General features: G+C 37.7%; 1 protein-coding gene across 2 annotated transcripts in view; it reads left to right on the top strand.

Moving 5' to 3' along the window:
* Nucleotides 1–14174, top strand: part of LOC129782124 (uncharacterized) — a 205134-nt gene that overhangs the window by 170365 nt on the left and 20595 nt on the right. For both annotated transcript variants that reach the window (XM_055789532.1, XM_055789531.1), the window contains exon 14: nucleotides 8002–8170. The gene's annotated coding sequence lies outside the window, so the exon portion shown is untranslated. The remainder of the gene's footprint in view (nucleotides 1–8001; nucleotides 8171–14174) is intronic.

Raw genomic sequence — 14174 nt, 5'->3', positions numbered from 1 at the left:
ACGGTGGAATGGTGTCATCTGGATACGACATTAGTTTGTATGAGACCAGCTATTCTCTATCAGATTAGTCGCCCTTAAAGAAGTTTTAAATTGCTTGCACAAAATATGTGCAATTTTTCATATTTTCTGTTTGGACAACACATAGGTTCCATGTAAGAACATTTTTCATGATGTTCATTCAGAGAAAAAAATCAGCAGCGATCTTCACTCACAATCAATCGTACAAACAATTACGATAACTCGTACACGCAATAGGCCATGCAATGGATTGAAAGCAACGAAAAACCTTTTTGCTCAATTCGCCCTCACTAGAAGATTTCATGTTTACCTTATTCATGCATCGCCCCAGCTTCCCCCAGATTTTTTTTCTGATGAGGAAGTATATGAATGTTTCGCGGAATTGAAAAAAAAACATGAAATTGAAAATATATAGCTTCGGTTTGAAAACTTCTTCTTCTTCTTCAATGGCACTAACGTTCCTAGGGGAACTTCGCCGTCTCAACGTAGTATTACTTGCGTCATTTTTATTAGTACTTAGTTGAGATTTCGATGCCAAATAACACGCCTTGAATGCATTCTGAGTGGCAAGCTCTAGAATACGGGTGATCACAGTGCAAGTCGGAGGAAATTTCTTTGACGAAAAATTCTCCCGACCAGAACGGGAATCGAACCCGAACACCCGGCATGTTAGTTATGACGCTAACCACTCGGCCACGGGAGCACTCGTACCAACTTATATGATACGCCAAACGATGATGAACAACGAATGACGAAGCTAGAGAGAATCGCAATGTCGTAGTGTTGATGTTTTCTGAGAAATGAACGAATTATTGATTTCTTGGTCTCTCAGACCTATGCGCGAGTATAGGAGTGTTAACCGTCATGGTGTTTCGTCGAATTTTTTCGGATATGCTAAATCTTTTACGGTTGAACCATAAAAATGATTCCCTGGTGGTGGAGGAGACTGGGAAGAAGAGTTCAGGGTCTGCAGGAGTAAAATGCGGACTTAGAGAAGGTGCTCCCGTTCTAAAATAGTAGTATTCAAATTCAGAGTGCCGAGGAAAATATACCATACTAGTGGTCAATGATTCTATAAATGTACCTCTTTTGAACTAGTAGCTATTAGGACCAAGCAGAAATATTCAAACAAATGAGCTATTTCATTCAACATTCAAAGAACAGGTAATTTTGAACAGAAAAAAAATTATGTTGGTACAATAATAACATTGTGCATCATTCTCATTGTGTACTTTTTTTTCAATCATCCTCAAAAAATCATGAAATGGTAAATTTATCAATATACTAAAATACCATTTCATTCAAAAACAATTATTCTGCACCATGTTTATTTCAAAATTATATTTAATGTAACTTTTAAAATTATGACATCATACTTTTTTATTACAAATATATCTGTTCTTTTTGATTACAAGAAATAAATATTCGCTCGGTTAATCGAATACTGAAAAACAATTATTCGAATGAATCGAATATTTAAAAATGACCCCACGATTAATCGACAATTGAATAAACGAAAAATTTAGACATCTCTATTTGCAGTCAAATCCCTTTCCACAGTCCTCTGTATATTTATACCGTTTCCCCTGCGCGCTTATTGACGACACGGTCACACCTTTATTCCACACATCTTGATTGAAACCAAGACGGGTCTATGGTACTAGGTGAGGCCGTTTCTTCACTAAGTTGGTTAGGGGAGCGGTATATGAAAACAGAAACTTGGGCACAAGCGTATTGTGTTTTGTTTACAAACAAAACAGTAGACTTCCAAGATAGCTGAAGAGTGGTTTTAGCAAGTTGACCCACCTTAGGAATACTTCTACGCACCTTGGTTGAAACTAATTCATATTCAAAGACAATTTCGCTATATCTTTTCTCTGAGTGTACCATAAGTCACAAACGTCATAAGGATAAACAAAAGCGCTTTGTGGTTCACTTCGAGAAAACTGTTTTGCTTTTAATATGAATATTCAAGTTATCAACACTTATTAAATTCATTGCTTACCGGTCATTCATTACATTTTTTGTTTTTCTTGGTTGAGAATAATACTATAAAAACTGTGCCTCATAAGAAAGTGCTGGTTAGAAACTGTGATGGAATATAAAGAAGTATAAACATCATTGCAATCTGTTTTAAGATCTTATGGAAACCCTAAAAGTGATGTCTCAAACTTCGGCGGAAAGTAAAAACTCTAGCCGGGAAACCTCACCTAGTCGCAAAAATTGCCATTCAGGTAATTTATACTATAAACTAACGCATATTTTTCTTCTGTTTTGTTTATACAATTCATTGGGACCCAAAAAATTTTTCATTCGTGTGATAAATTTTGCTAATTGTTCGAAATGGATGTTTTTTAGTTGTTTTTCTAAAATGTTCACTTATGATGTGAAAATTTCCAGATACAGTAAGTTACATCTTATTCGACAGATCTGACGAATTTATGCAAAGCTACATCAGTTTATGCGACACCTACGTTAGGCCGCGGTGCAATTGCTTGCAGCTCATTAATGCTGGTTTAGAGTTCCCGTTAACGTGAACTTGAACAGGTGGTGGAATAGTACGATCATTTCACGGATGATTTTGTTCACGTTCATATTAAAAGTTCGGCAGTAAACGTGAAGTAAATAAATATCGATCTTCAATAAAGTAGTTTGGGTGAAGCATACAGTTGTTCATCAACCCGAAGCAACGAAGTTTTGACGTAGAACTACGTCTTTCATTTCTATACCGGGGTGTAAAATCAAAGTTTCGAAAACGAAAGCGTTACGCCGGAGACCGAGATTTTGAGCGTTAATAGCTCCTAAACAACTGAACGAAATGGTATGATAAACACTTCATTCGAAAGATAAAATGTCTACGCGTTCTATACTTGTCACTTTTTGATCCAAAAACTTGTTTCAATAGTCTTAAAATTGCTTTCAAAACAGGCTATTGAAATCACCAATCGGTATATAAGCGAGCACCGCTCGGAAATCCACTCAGTTCTAATTGATCTAATTGAAAAAATGATCACAAGTGTAAGTGTAAATTTTGTGTTGTGGTGAAAATTACTTGATATGTGAAACGATTTATTTCAATTTTCATAAATAAAAAACCAAGCTGTTTTTCCGCTCGAGAACGGGTCGTTTGGTTAAGCGGCGAGAAAAATTGTAGAAGTGAAGAAATATTAGAAAAAGTGACTTCCCATATGCTCTACATATAGTATAGTGTAGGTGTTGTTAGTCCAATTAAAATTCGCATTGGGTTGAATTAAACACAAACTAAAAATTATAAAAGAAAATTACTTTTTCCGTTTCCAATATGTTTTCTATATATTAAGGTTAAAGTGGAAGCTAGCAACAAATGGCTGCCACAATGGCGCTCATTTCTTTCATGTCCCTCCCTCATCACTCGCCCGAAAATCAATAATTTTGCGAAACAGTGTGAAGAAAATGATCGTTTTCGCACACTTCCCATCAAAACTCGAGCAAGTGCTCTGAAAGTTAAATTTTCATTTTTCAATCTTCGACCATGGTTTTGTTTGTTTGGTGAAATTCGTTATTTTTTCGACACTGATGCCAGACAACATCATCGAAACAGCTATAAAAACTACTCAATAAAATGTTATTCCTTAGTCATAGCGTTTCAGTCATGAAAATCAATAGAATAAAATTTTATTGATATCAATACAATTATTATTTTTACGTTTAATGGGTGTATAATGTAAGTTTAAGCAACTTTAACATTGGGTAAGAAAATTGTATTGCAGAGCTCGGAACTCTGCCACGGCTGCCTATGCTTTCAAAAATAGTAAACGGAAAAGTATTACATTACATCAAAATGCCTCGGCCAACGAATATGTTCGAATATGCTCTCCAACGTGAATAGGTTCACAACAATACGATCAACGAAGGAAAATATTAAGGAATTCACCTCTATTCCGGATCCCGAACGGGTTGAAATTGGCAAAATAATGCATTTTGTAACCCGTTCGACTTCTTCTTCTTCTTCTAAATCGTGGGACTTTGACAATCCCCACTGTCAAATGGCACAGCATACTTGCTATCAAGACGGGTCTATGGTACTAGGTGAGGCCGTTTCGCCACTAAGTTGGTTAGGGGAGCGGTATATGAAAACAGCACGGAAGAAAGTAGAAGGGGAATTATTTGCTTGTAGCGTGAAAGAGATAGACTGATCACGAGCGAGCTTCGGCAATAGCGTATTGTGTTTCGTTTACAAACAAAACACAGTAGACTTTCAAGATGGCTGAAGAGTGGTTATAGCAAGTTGGCCCACCTTAGTATATACTTCTAGGCGCCTTGCTTGCTATAACGCCAGTCAGTTTTTCATTGGGAGTAGCTTTTGTTTATTTTCGTCTTGTCAAAAGGTGCAAAGAGCGGTTTAGATTTTCATTTCGATTTCTTTGAGAAATTTACAAATGTTTTTCAGAGTATCAATGTTTTTGTCGTCGAAAGCATCTTGGATTGAGATATATTTGTCAAGGTTGTGTTTGTCTCTGTGTGTTACGTAGTTAATACAGTTGAAAATTATGTGTTCTGATGTGTTAAGGCAGTTGCAAAGCTGGCAGTAGAACTCATCTTTAATTTTCATCTTGCTCAGCCAGAATGGAGAATAATCGTGTCCGGCCAGTAGACGGTTTAGGGTTCTTATCTCGGTGTTGGTTAGTGGCAGGTTATGGAACCAATATTTCGAATTAATCCCTGTCTGCAGTTTGAAAAACTTTCTTCCTTTGCCAAATTCTTGAGTGTAGTTTACATACCATTGTTGTATTTTTTCAGTGACGTCGTTCTTGATCCAGTTGATTGCATCGTGTGGTAAGAACCGATTGTGGATCACCTCGTTCGACTGGAGCCCGGCTTTAGCCAGACTATCAGCTATCTCGTTGCCTTCCAGGTTCACGTGCCGCGGAATCCACTGAATACAGGAGTTGGTTGTTATGGCTGTTTCCAGGATTTCCTGAATGATTTCGTCCCTTTCTGTTGCATCTAGTTGCCCTCTGATGAACTCACATCCAGACTTCGAATCAGTAAGAATAACAGCATTATTGAGCTGGTTCCTCTTCAAATACCGTAGAGCTTCTCCAATCGCTTCCAGCTCAGCCGACATCGTACATACAGAGTGATTTAGTTTCCTGCTGATCATCCTCTTGCTGTAGTCATCGTAGATTCCAATGCCACAGTGATCGTTGTCCTTCGAAGCATCCGTATAGATCTTCCGGTGGAACTTGTATTGTCCGTGAATTTTTCCCAGTTGCTTCAAGATTCTGGCTGATGTATTTCTTTTAGTCCATGGTTGATCATCAATTTCTGATTGAACCCATACAACTTGTGAGATCGCGCTGAAAACATCCTTGTACTCCTCGAACTTCCGCTTCTTGGTAAGTTTGCTTATCTGCTGGTATGTCGTTGTGGGCAATTAACTGCCTCCAGACTGGTGTTGAGTACTGTGCGTGTCTAACTATTTCCTTTGCCGTTGTTAACTTCCGATGAAATTGCAAGGGTGGCTGACTGGCTATAGCGCAGAGAGTGTTAATTGGTGTTGTTTTTGAACAACCCGTTATTTTTCTCAAACAAACGTTATTCGTGACCGTGAGTTTTTCCAGGTTCGTTTTTGAAGAGTTTGCGTATATCGAAACCCCATATTCCAGGTAGCTCCGAACTATTGCGTTGTACAGTATGTTTAGGGTTTGAGGGTGTCCTCCATTTCGTGTACTGCTCACGACATTCAGCATGTTAATCCTGTCAGTGGAGCAACTCTTAATCTCCCTTATATGTGCTCCATAAGTTAATGAACGATCGAGTGTAACCCCAAGGTATTTGTACATGTTCACCGATTCCAATTCTGTGTGTCCTATCTTTAGCTTCAAAACTTTTTTATTGAGCTGGAATAACATGACTTTTGTTTTGATTTCATTTATTTTCAGGTTCAAATTTTCAGTTTTACTCTTGAATTCGTTCAAAAAGATCTGGCCGCGGTTTTGAACGTCTTCGAAGTTTTTACCTTTGATTATCTCCATGAAGTCGTCGGCGTATTGCACCAGAACTACTCCTTCCGTTATTCCATTGTGTACCTGTGCCGTATAGATGTTGAACAATACAGGGGACAAAACGTCTCCTTGAGGAAGTCCATCTCTGACGGTCCTTTCAACTGTCCTCGTTCCTACCTGTATTTGGATTGTTCTATCCTTAAGGAAGTTCACAATCCATTTGATAAATTCGATTGGAGTACCGTATTCAAAGAGGATTTGTTCCAGAGTTCCTGTTTTTACGGTGTTGTACGCATTTGACATATCAATGAAGATCGCACCTGCTACTTTACCTTCTCTTTTGATAGCGTTAATGTGGTTCGTGACGTAGCTCAAGCATGTTGTGGTAGAGTTATGTCTTCGGAAACCAAATGATGTATTCGGCAACACACGCTTCTTCTGGATAAATTGATTGAGTTCACCTAGTACTGCCGAGTTAATAATCTTCAAAGGGCAGTAAAGCATGGAAATCGGTCGTAGGTTGCTGATTATTTCTGGGTTCCGTCCCGGTTTTGGTAATGCAATTACTTTTATTTTGTTCAACGCTAAATCAGCTCTACCATTTTTTCCACATTCTGTTGAGGTCGTAAATCACGCTATCTCGAACATCTGGTTTTATACTTCTTAACATTTCGTAGCTAAGGCCATCTGGGCCTGCTGCAGATGGCTTCTTCTTCTTATGTAGAATTTCGTTCCATTTTTCCACGCTCAAAATGTCGTACGTGACCTCCTTGTAGAGACAGTCACCGTAGTCGTCCCCACTTGGGAAATTGGCATTCAGGAATTGGATTGCGGCTTCTTCGTCTTCATGTACGACCGAGGGCTGGTTCATTTTCTTCTTTTTGCCCGTTAGTCCGTTAATCTTCTTCCATAACTCTTTACTGCTCGTGCTTGGGTCGATCTCATTGACGTATTCTTGAAATTTCTCCCTCATGAGTTTGTGTTTGCACCTTGTGAACAAACTTTCTCTCCTTTTCATCTCCATTAAATCCTCTAGATTGCCACTGTTGTTGAATTTGGTCCTAGCTTCGTTTTTGCTTCTCCATGCTTCTTCCACTTCTGCACTCCACCAAAACTTCGGTTCGTACCGGTTCTTCTGCTTCGCTGTTTTCTGGATTTTTCGTGCTATCTGTTGTAGTTCGGCCCATCCGTATACTTGCTTTGTGTCCAAATTTCCTAATTGTTCCGTCACTTGTTTCCGGTTGATAAAGTATTTGTTTGTGGTTGTTTGTTCAGTCTTGATTGTGATGTGGATGACAAGGTGTCTGCTGCCAATCCCGTACTGCAGAATCTCCATTTTCGTATCATGGTATAGTGCTGGGGAGACCATAACCAGATCGATCGTGGATGATTTTTTGTTGAGCTCCGCTGGTATGTATGTTGGTTCACCATTGTTCAGCAGGATTATATCCTCGTCATTGATAAAGTCGAAAAGGATTCTCCCTTTCGCGTCCGAGTGGTGACGATCCCATAGATGATGATGTGAGTTCAAATCACCGCCTATTAGAACCTTTTTGTACTTTTCTACGCTTTTGAATAACTTTGTCAGGAATTCTTTGAATTCGTTGACCGATGCACTTGGTGAAACATATATGAAAATATTGCTACATCCATTTTGGTCATATACCTGCCTACACATTGTATATCCTCCGTAGAGTCTACTACGATTGGTCTATTTTTGACTGCCTCATGGATTACGATCATGGAACCACCGTATCCATCTAACCTTGAACTATAGTAATTGTTGTATCTCGGAATTTTGTATTTACTATTTTCATATTGTTGTTTCGTCCAACATTCAGAAATTATTCCAACTGTATACTTTTCTTTAACTAATACTCTGACTAGCTCTGATTTATTCTTTTCCAAACTTTGTATATTGCACTGAAAGATTTTACAGCTCATTTTGGTTATTACTTTTTTGGTAATACTTTTTTACCCTCATGTATATTTTCAGGTGATTGCATCCAGAAATCTTTAGACGATATCTCACATATATCATATATCATATTCAGCCATTCGAAATGACGTTCCTTCACAACAAACAGGCTCAAAACAAAAGAATTCTGATACTGGAAATACGTTGTCTAGCAATGAAAGCACGTCTGTTGTCGATGAATTGAAAGGTATGTACAATAGAACAATCAATTTTTTTTTATTCTTCTAATTTGTTGATTCGTATGTTGTAATTTAAAAACCAAAGATTGTTTAAAGCACTGGTTGGAAAACTTATGAAGCGATCGCCGTTGACGTATTCTATGACCAAAACCGCGTTCTCTCTTGACCTCTCCGTCATTGGTTCCGATCTAAAATTGATTGGATTGTTATATATTTGGATTTTTGAAATATTTTGAGCGTATCAGTGGTGCAATGAGTTTGTTCTCTATGATCGGAAAAATTACCGACTGGACCATTTTTGGATCCATTACATCACGGGAACACCAAGCCGAATGCGTAAATGGGTGCGAATATTACTTCGCTCGGACGCATTCATACGCAAACAATTTTTCATGACTGTTCCATGCGAAAGCAGAACAGAAACCGATGCGAGTGAAAGTACTCACGCCTTGCGTATGTCTGCTTTTCGCGTTGACGGTGGAATGGTGTCATCTGGATACGACATTAGTTTGTATGAGACCAGCTATTCTCTATCAGATTAGTCGCCCTTAAAGAAGTTTTAAATTGCTTGCACAAAATATGTGCAATTTTTCATATTTTCTGTTTGGACAACACATAGGTTCCATGTAAGAACATTTTTCATGATGTTCATTCAGAGAAAAAAATCAGCAGCGATCTTCACTCACAATCAATCGTACAAACAATTACGATAACTCGTACACGCAATAGGCCATGCAATGGATTGAAAGCAACGAAAAACCTTTTTGCTCAATTCGCCCTCACTAGAAGATTTCATGTTTACCTTATTCATGCATCGCCCCAGCTTCCCCCAGATTTTTTTTTCTGATGATCAGGAAGTATATGAATGTTTCGCGGAATTGAAAAAAAAAACATGAAATTGAAAATATATAGCTTCGGTTTGAAATCTTCTTCTTCTTCAATGGCACTAACGTTCCTAGGGGAACTTCGCCGTCTCAACGTAGTATTACTTGCGTCATTTTTATTAGTACTTAGTTGAGATTTCGATGCCAAATAACACGCCTTGAATGCATTCTGAGTGGCAAGCTCTAGAATACGGGTGATCACAGTGCAAGTCGGAGGAAATTTCTTTGACGAAAAATTCTCCCGACCAGAACGGGAATCGAACCCGAACACCCGGCATGTTAGTTATGACGCTAACCACTCGGCCACGGGAGCACTCGTACCAATTTATATGATACGCCAAACGATGATGAACAACGAATGACGAAGCTAGAGAGAATCGCAATGTCGTAGTGTTGATGTTTTCTGAGAAATGAACGAATTATTGATTTCTTGGTCTCTCAGACCTATGCGCGAGTATAGGAGTGTTAACCGTCATGGTGTTTCGTCGAATTTTTTCGGATATGCTAAATCTTTTACGGTTGAACCATAAAAATGATTCCCTGGTGGTGGAGGAGACTGGGAAGAAGAATTCAGGGTCTGCAGGAGTAAAATGCGGACTTAGAGAAGGTGCTCCCGTTCTAAAATAGTAGTATTCAAATTCAGAGTGCCGAGGAAAATATACCATACTAGTGGTCAATGATTCTATAAATGTACCTTTTTTGAACTAGTAGCTATTAGGACCAAGCAGAAATATTCAAACAAATGAGCTATTTCATTCAACATTCAAAGAACAGGTAATTTTGAACAGAAAAAAAATTATGTTGGTACAATAATAACAATGTGCATCATTCTCATTGTGTACTTTTTTGACGTAGGACTACGTCTTTCATTTCTATACCGGGGTGTAAAATCAAAGTTTCGAAAACGAAAGCGTTACGCCGGAGACCGAGATTTTGAGTGTTAATAGCTCCTAAACAACTGAACGAAATGGTATGATAAACACTTCATTCGAAAGATAAAATGTCTACGCGTTCTATACTTGTTACTTTCTGATCCAAAAACTTGTTTCAATAGTCTTAAATTTGCTTTCAAAATAGGCTATTGAAATCACCAATCGGTATATAAGCGAGCGCCGCTCGGAAATCCACTCAGTTCTAATTGAACAGCGATTGGAGCATGTTGTCGCTGTTGTGGTGAAGCTCTTCATTTATCATGAGAGCGCGGATGAACGGTGTCACCAAGAGCCTGTTTGTGCACCTTAGGCCAGAAGGGAATCCATCAGGAGGAGAGTGATGCTACAAACGGTTCCCCGGGAAGATCTCGAAGCAGCCGCTACACACACACACACATACACGCACGGAATTATTTCCGTTTGAATCGAGAAAGATCCGGAAAATAATCTGCCAGTTCCTCTAGGAATTTAAAAATACATTCATGTGAAAGAGTTTATTTGAATGTTTTCTATCCATGTAACACTGTGACCAAATATGTTTCAATCAAGTGCTATTAACAGATGGTTATCGAGTTAGCATTAACCACTGGTGGGCTTCCAGTATCGAGGAAAATGTGGAAATATCTAATCGTTACTGAAAATAATCTGCCAGTTCCTCTGGGAATTTAAAATTACATTCATATGAAAGAGTTTATTTTAATGTTTTCTATCCATGTAACACTGTGACCAAATACATTAGGTTTTGTGATTTTTCAATCAATCGCAATCAACAGGATAGCTTCTGAAGATTATTCTTCCTCATCAGTAGGATATTTCCGTATCCAATATTGGATGTATAAAACCTTGTGCCTCCAACGTAACGCTCTCGTTTTCGAAGTTCTCCAAATATTCATTCATTCAGAATGAATTCAGATTCAACTTCATACAAATGATCTCTAAATCAACGATAGTCCTACGTCACCCTTGCGGTTATACCATTGATATAACCCACTTCCTGTTTTCCTCAAAAAATCATGAAATGGTAAATTTATCAATATACTAAAATACCATTTCATTCAAAAACAATTATTCTGCACCATGTTTATTTCAAAATTATATTTAATGTAACTTTTAAAATTATGACATCATACTTTTTTATTACAAATATATCTGTTCTTTTTGATAACAAGAAATAAATATTCGCTCGGTTAATCGAATACTGAAAAACAATTATTCGAATGAATCGAATATTTAAAAATGACCCCACGATTAATCGACAATTGAATAAACGAAAAATTTAGACATCTCTATTTGCAGTCAAATCCCTTTCCACAGTCCTCTGTATATTTATACCGTTTCCCCTGCGCACTTATTGACGACACGGTCACACCTTTATTCCACACATCTTGGTTGAAACCAAGACGGGTCTATGGTACTAGGTGAGGCCGTTTCTTCACTAAGTTGGTTAGGGGAGCGGTATATGAAAACAGTACGGAAGAAAGCAGAAGGGGAATTTTTTCCTTGAAGTGTGAAAGAGACAGACTGATCACGAGCGAGCTTGGGCACAAGCGTATTGTGTTTTGTTTACAAACAAAACAGTAGACTTCCAAGATAGCTGAAGAGTGGTTTTAGCAAGTTGACCCACCTTAGGAATACTTCTACGCACCTTGGTTGAAACTAATTCATATTCAAAGATAATTTCGCTATATCTTTTCTCTGAGTGTACCATAAGTCACAAACGTCATAAGGATAAACAAAAGCGCTTTGTGGTTCACTTCGAGAAAACTGTTTTGCTTTTAATATGAATATTCAAGTTATCAACACTTATTAAATTCATTGCTTACCGGTCATTCATTACATTTTTTGTTTTTCTTGGTTGAGAATAATACTATAAAAACTGTGCCTCATAAGAAAGTGCTGGTTAGAAACTGTGATGGAATATAAAGAAGTATAAACATCATTGCAATCTGTTTTAAGATCTTATGGAAACCCTAAAAGTGATGTCTCAAACTTCGGCGGAAAGTAAAAACTCTAGCCGGGAAACCTCACCTAGTCGCAAAAATTGCCATTCAGGTAATTTATACTATAAACTAACGCATATTTTTCTTCTGTTTTGTTTATACAATTCATTGGGACCCAAAAAATTCTTCATTCGTGTGATAAATTTTGCTAATTGTTCGAAATGGATGTTTTTTAGTTGTTTTTCTAAAATGTTCAATTATGATGTGAAAATTTCCAGATACAGTAAGTTACATCTTATTCGACAGATCTGACGAATTTATGCAAAGCTACATCAGTTTATGCGACACCTACGTTAGGCCGCGGTGCAATTGCTTGTAGCTCATTAATGCTGGTTTAGAGTTCCCGTTAACGTGAACTTGAACAGGTGGTGGAATAGTACGATCATTTCACGGATGATTTTGTTCACGTTCACGTTCACGTTCATATTAAAAGTTCGGCAGTAAACGTGAAGTAAATAAATATCGATCTTCAATAAAGTAGTTTGGGTGAAGCATACAGTTGTTCATCAACCCGAAGCAACGAAGTTTTGACGTAGAACTACGTCTTTCATTTCTATACCGGGGTGTAAAATCAAAGTTTCGAAAACGAAAGCGTTACGCCGGAGACCGAGATTTTGAGCGTTAATAGCTCCTAAACAACTGAACGAAATGGTATGATAAACACTTCATTCGAAAGATAAAATGTCTACGCGTTCTATACTTGTCACTTTTTGATCCAAAAACTTGTTTCAATAGTCTTAAAATTGCTTTCAAAACAGGCTATTGAAATCACCAATCGGTATATAAGCGAGCACCGCTCGGAAATCCACTCAGTTCTAATTGATCTAATTGAAAAAATGATCACAAGTGTAAGTGTAAATTTTGTGTTGTGGTGAAAATTACTTGATATGTGAAACGATTTATTTCAATTTTCATAAATAAAAAACCAAGCTGTTTTTCCGCTCGAGAACGGGTCGTTTGGTTAAGCGGCGAGAAAAATTGTAGAAGTGAAGAAATATTAGAAAAAGTGACTTCCCATATGCTCTACATATAGTATAGTGTAGGTGTTGTTAGTCCAATTAAAATTCGCATTGGGTTGAATTAAACACAAACTAAAAATTATAAAAGAAAATTACTTTTTCCGTTTCCAATATGTTTTCTCTATATTAAGGTTAAAGTGGAAGCTAGCAACAAATGGCTGCCACAATGGCGCTCATTTCTTTCATGTCCCTCCCTCATCACTCGCCCGAAAATCAATAATTTTGCGAAACAGTGTGAAGAAAATGATCGTTTTCGCACACTTCCCATCAAAACTCGAGCAAGTGCTCTGAAAGTTAAATTTTCATTTTTCAATCTTCGACCATGGTTTTGTTTGTTTGGTGAAATTCGTTATTTTTTCGACACTGATGCCAGACAACATCATCGAAACAGCTATAAAAACTACTCAATAAAATGTTATTCCTTAGTCATAGCGTTTCATGTCATGAAAATCAATAGAATAAAATTTTATTGATATCAATACAATTATTATTTTTACGTTTAATGGGTGTATAATGTAAGTTTAAGCAACTTTAACATTGGGTAAGAAAATTGTATTGCAGAGCTCGGAACTCTGCCACGGCTGCCTATGCTTTCAAAAATAGTAAACGGAAAAGTATTACATTACATCAAAATGCCTCGGCCAACGAATATGTTCGAATATGCTCTCCAACGTGAATAGGTTCACAACAATACGATCAACGAAGGAAAATATTAAGGAATTCACCTCTATTCCGGATCCCGAACGGGTTGAAATTGGCAAAATAATGCATTTTGTAACCCGTTCGACTTCTTCTTCTTCTTCTAAATCGTGGGACTTTGACAATCCCCACTGTCAAATGGCACAGCATACTTGCTATCAAGACGGGTCTATGGTACTAGGTGAGGCCGTTTCGCCACTAAGTTGGTTAGGGGAGCGGTATATGAAAACAGCACGGAAGAAAGTAGAAGGGGAATTATTTGCTTGTAGCGTGAAAGAGACAGACTGATCACGAGCGAGCTTCGGCAATAGCGTATTGTGTTTCGTTTACAAACAAAACACAGTAGACTTTCAAGATGGCTGAAGAGTGGTTATAGCAAGTTGGCCCACCTTAGTATATACTTCTGCCAAATTCTTGAGTGTAGTTTACATACCATTGTTGTATTTTTTCAGTGACGTCGTTCTTGATCCAGTTGATT

This window comes from Toxorhynchites rutilus, unplaced genomic scaffold, assembly GCF_029784135.1.
Source record: "Toxorhynchites rutilus septentrionalis strain SRP unplaced genomic scaffold, ASM2978413v1 HiC_scaffold_4, whole genome shotgun sequence".
NCBI classification, from domain to species: Eukaryota; Metazoa; Arthropoda; class Insecta; order Diptera; family Culicidae; genus Toxorhynchites; species Toxorhynchites rutilus.
The sequence above is the reverse complement of the archived record's forward strand: the minus strand, read 5'-3'. Positions and strand labels throughout refer to the sequence as shown.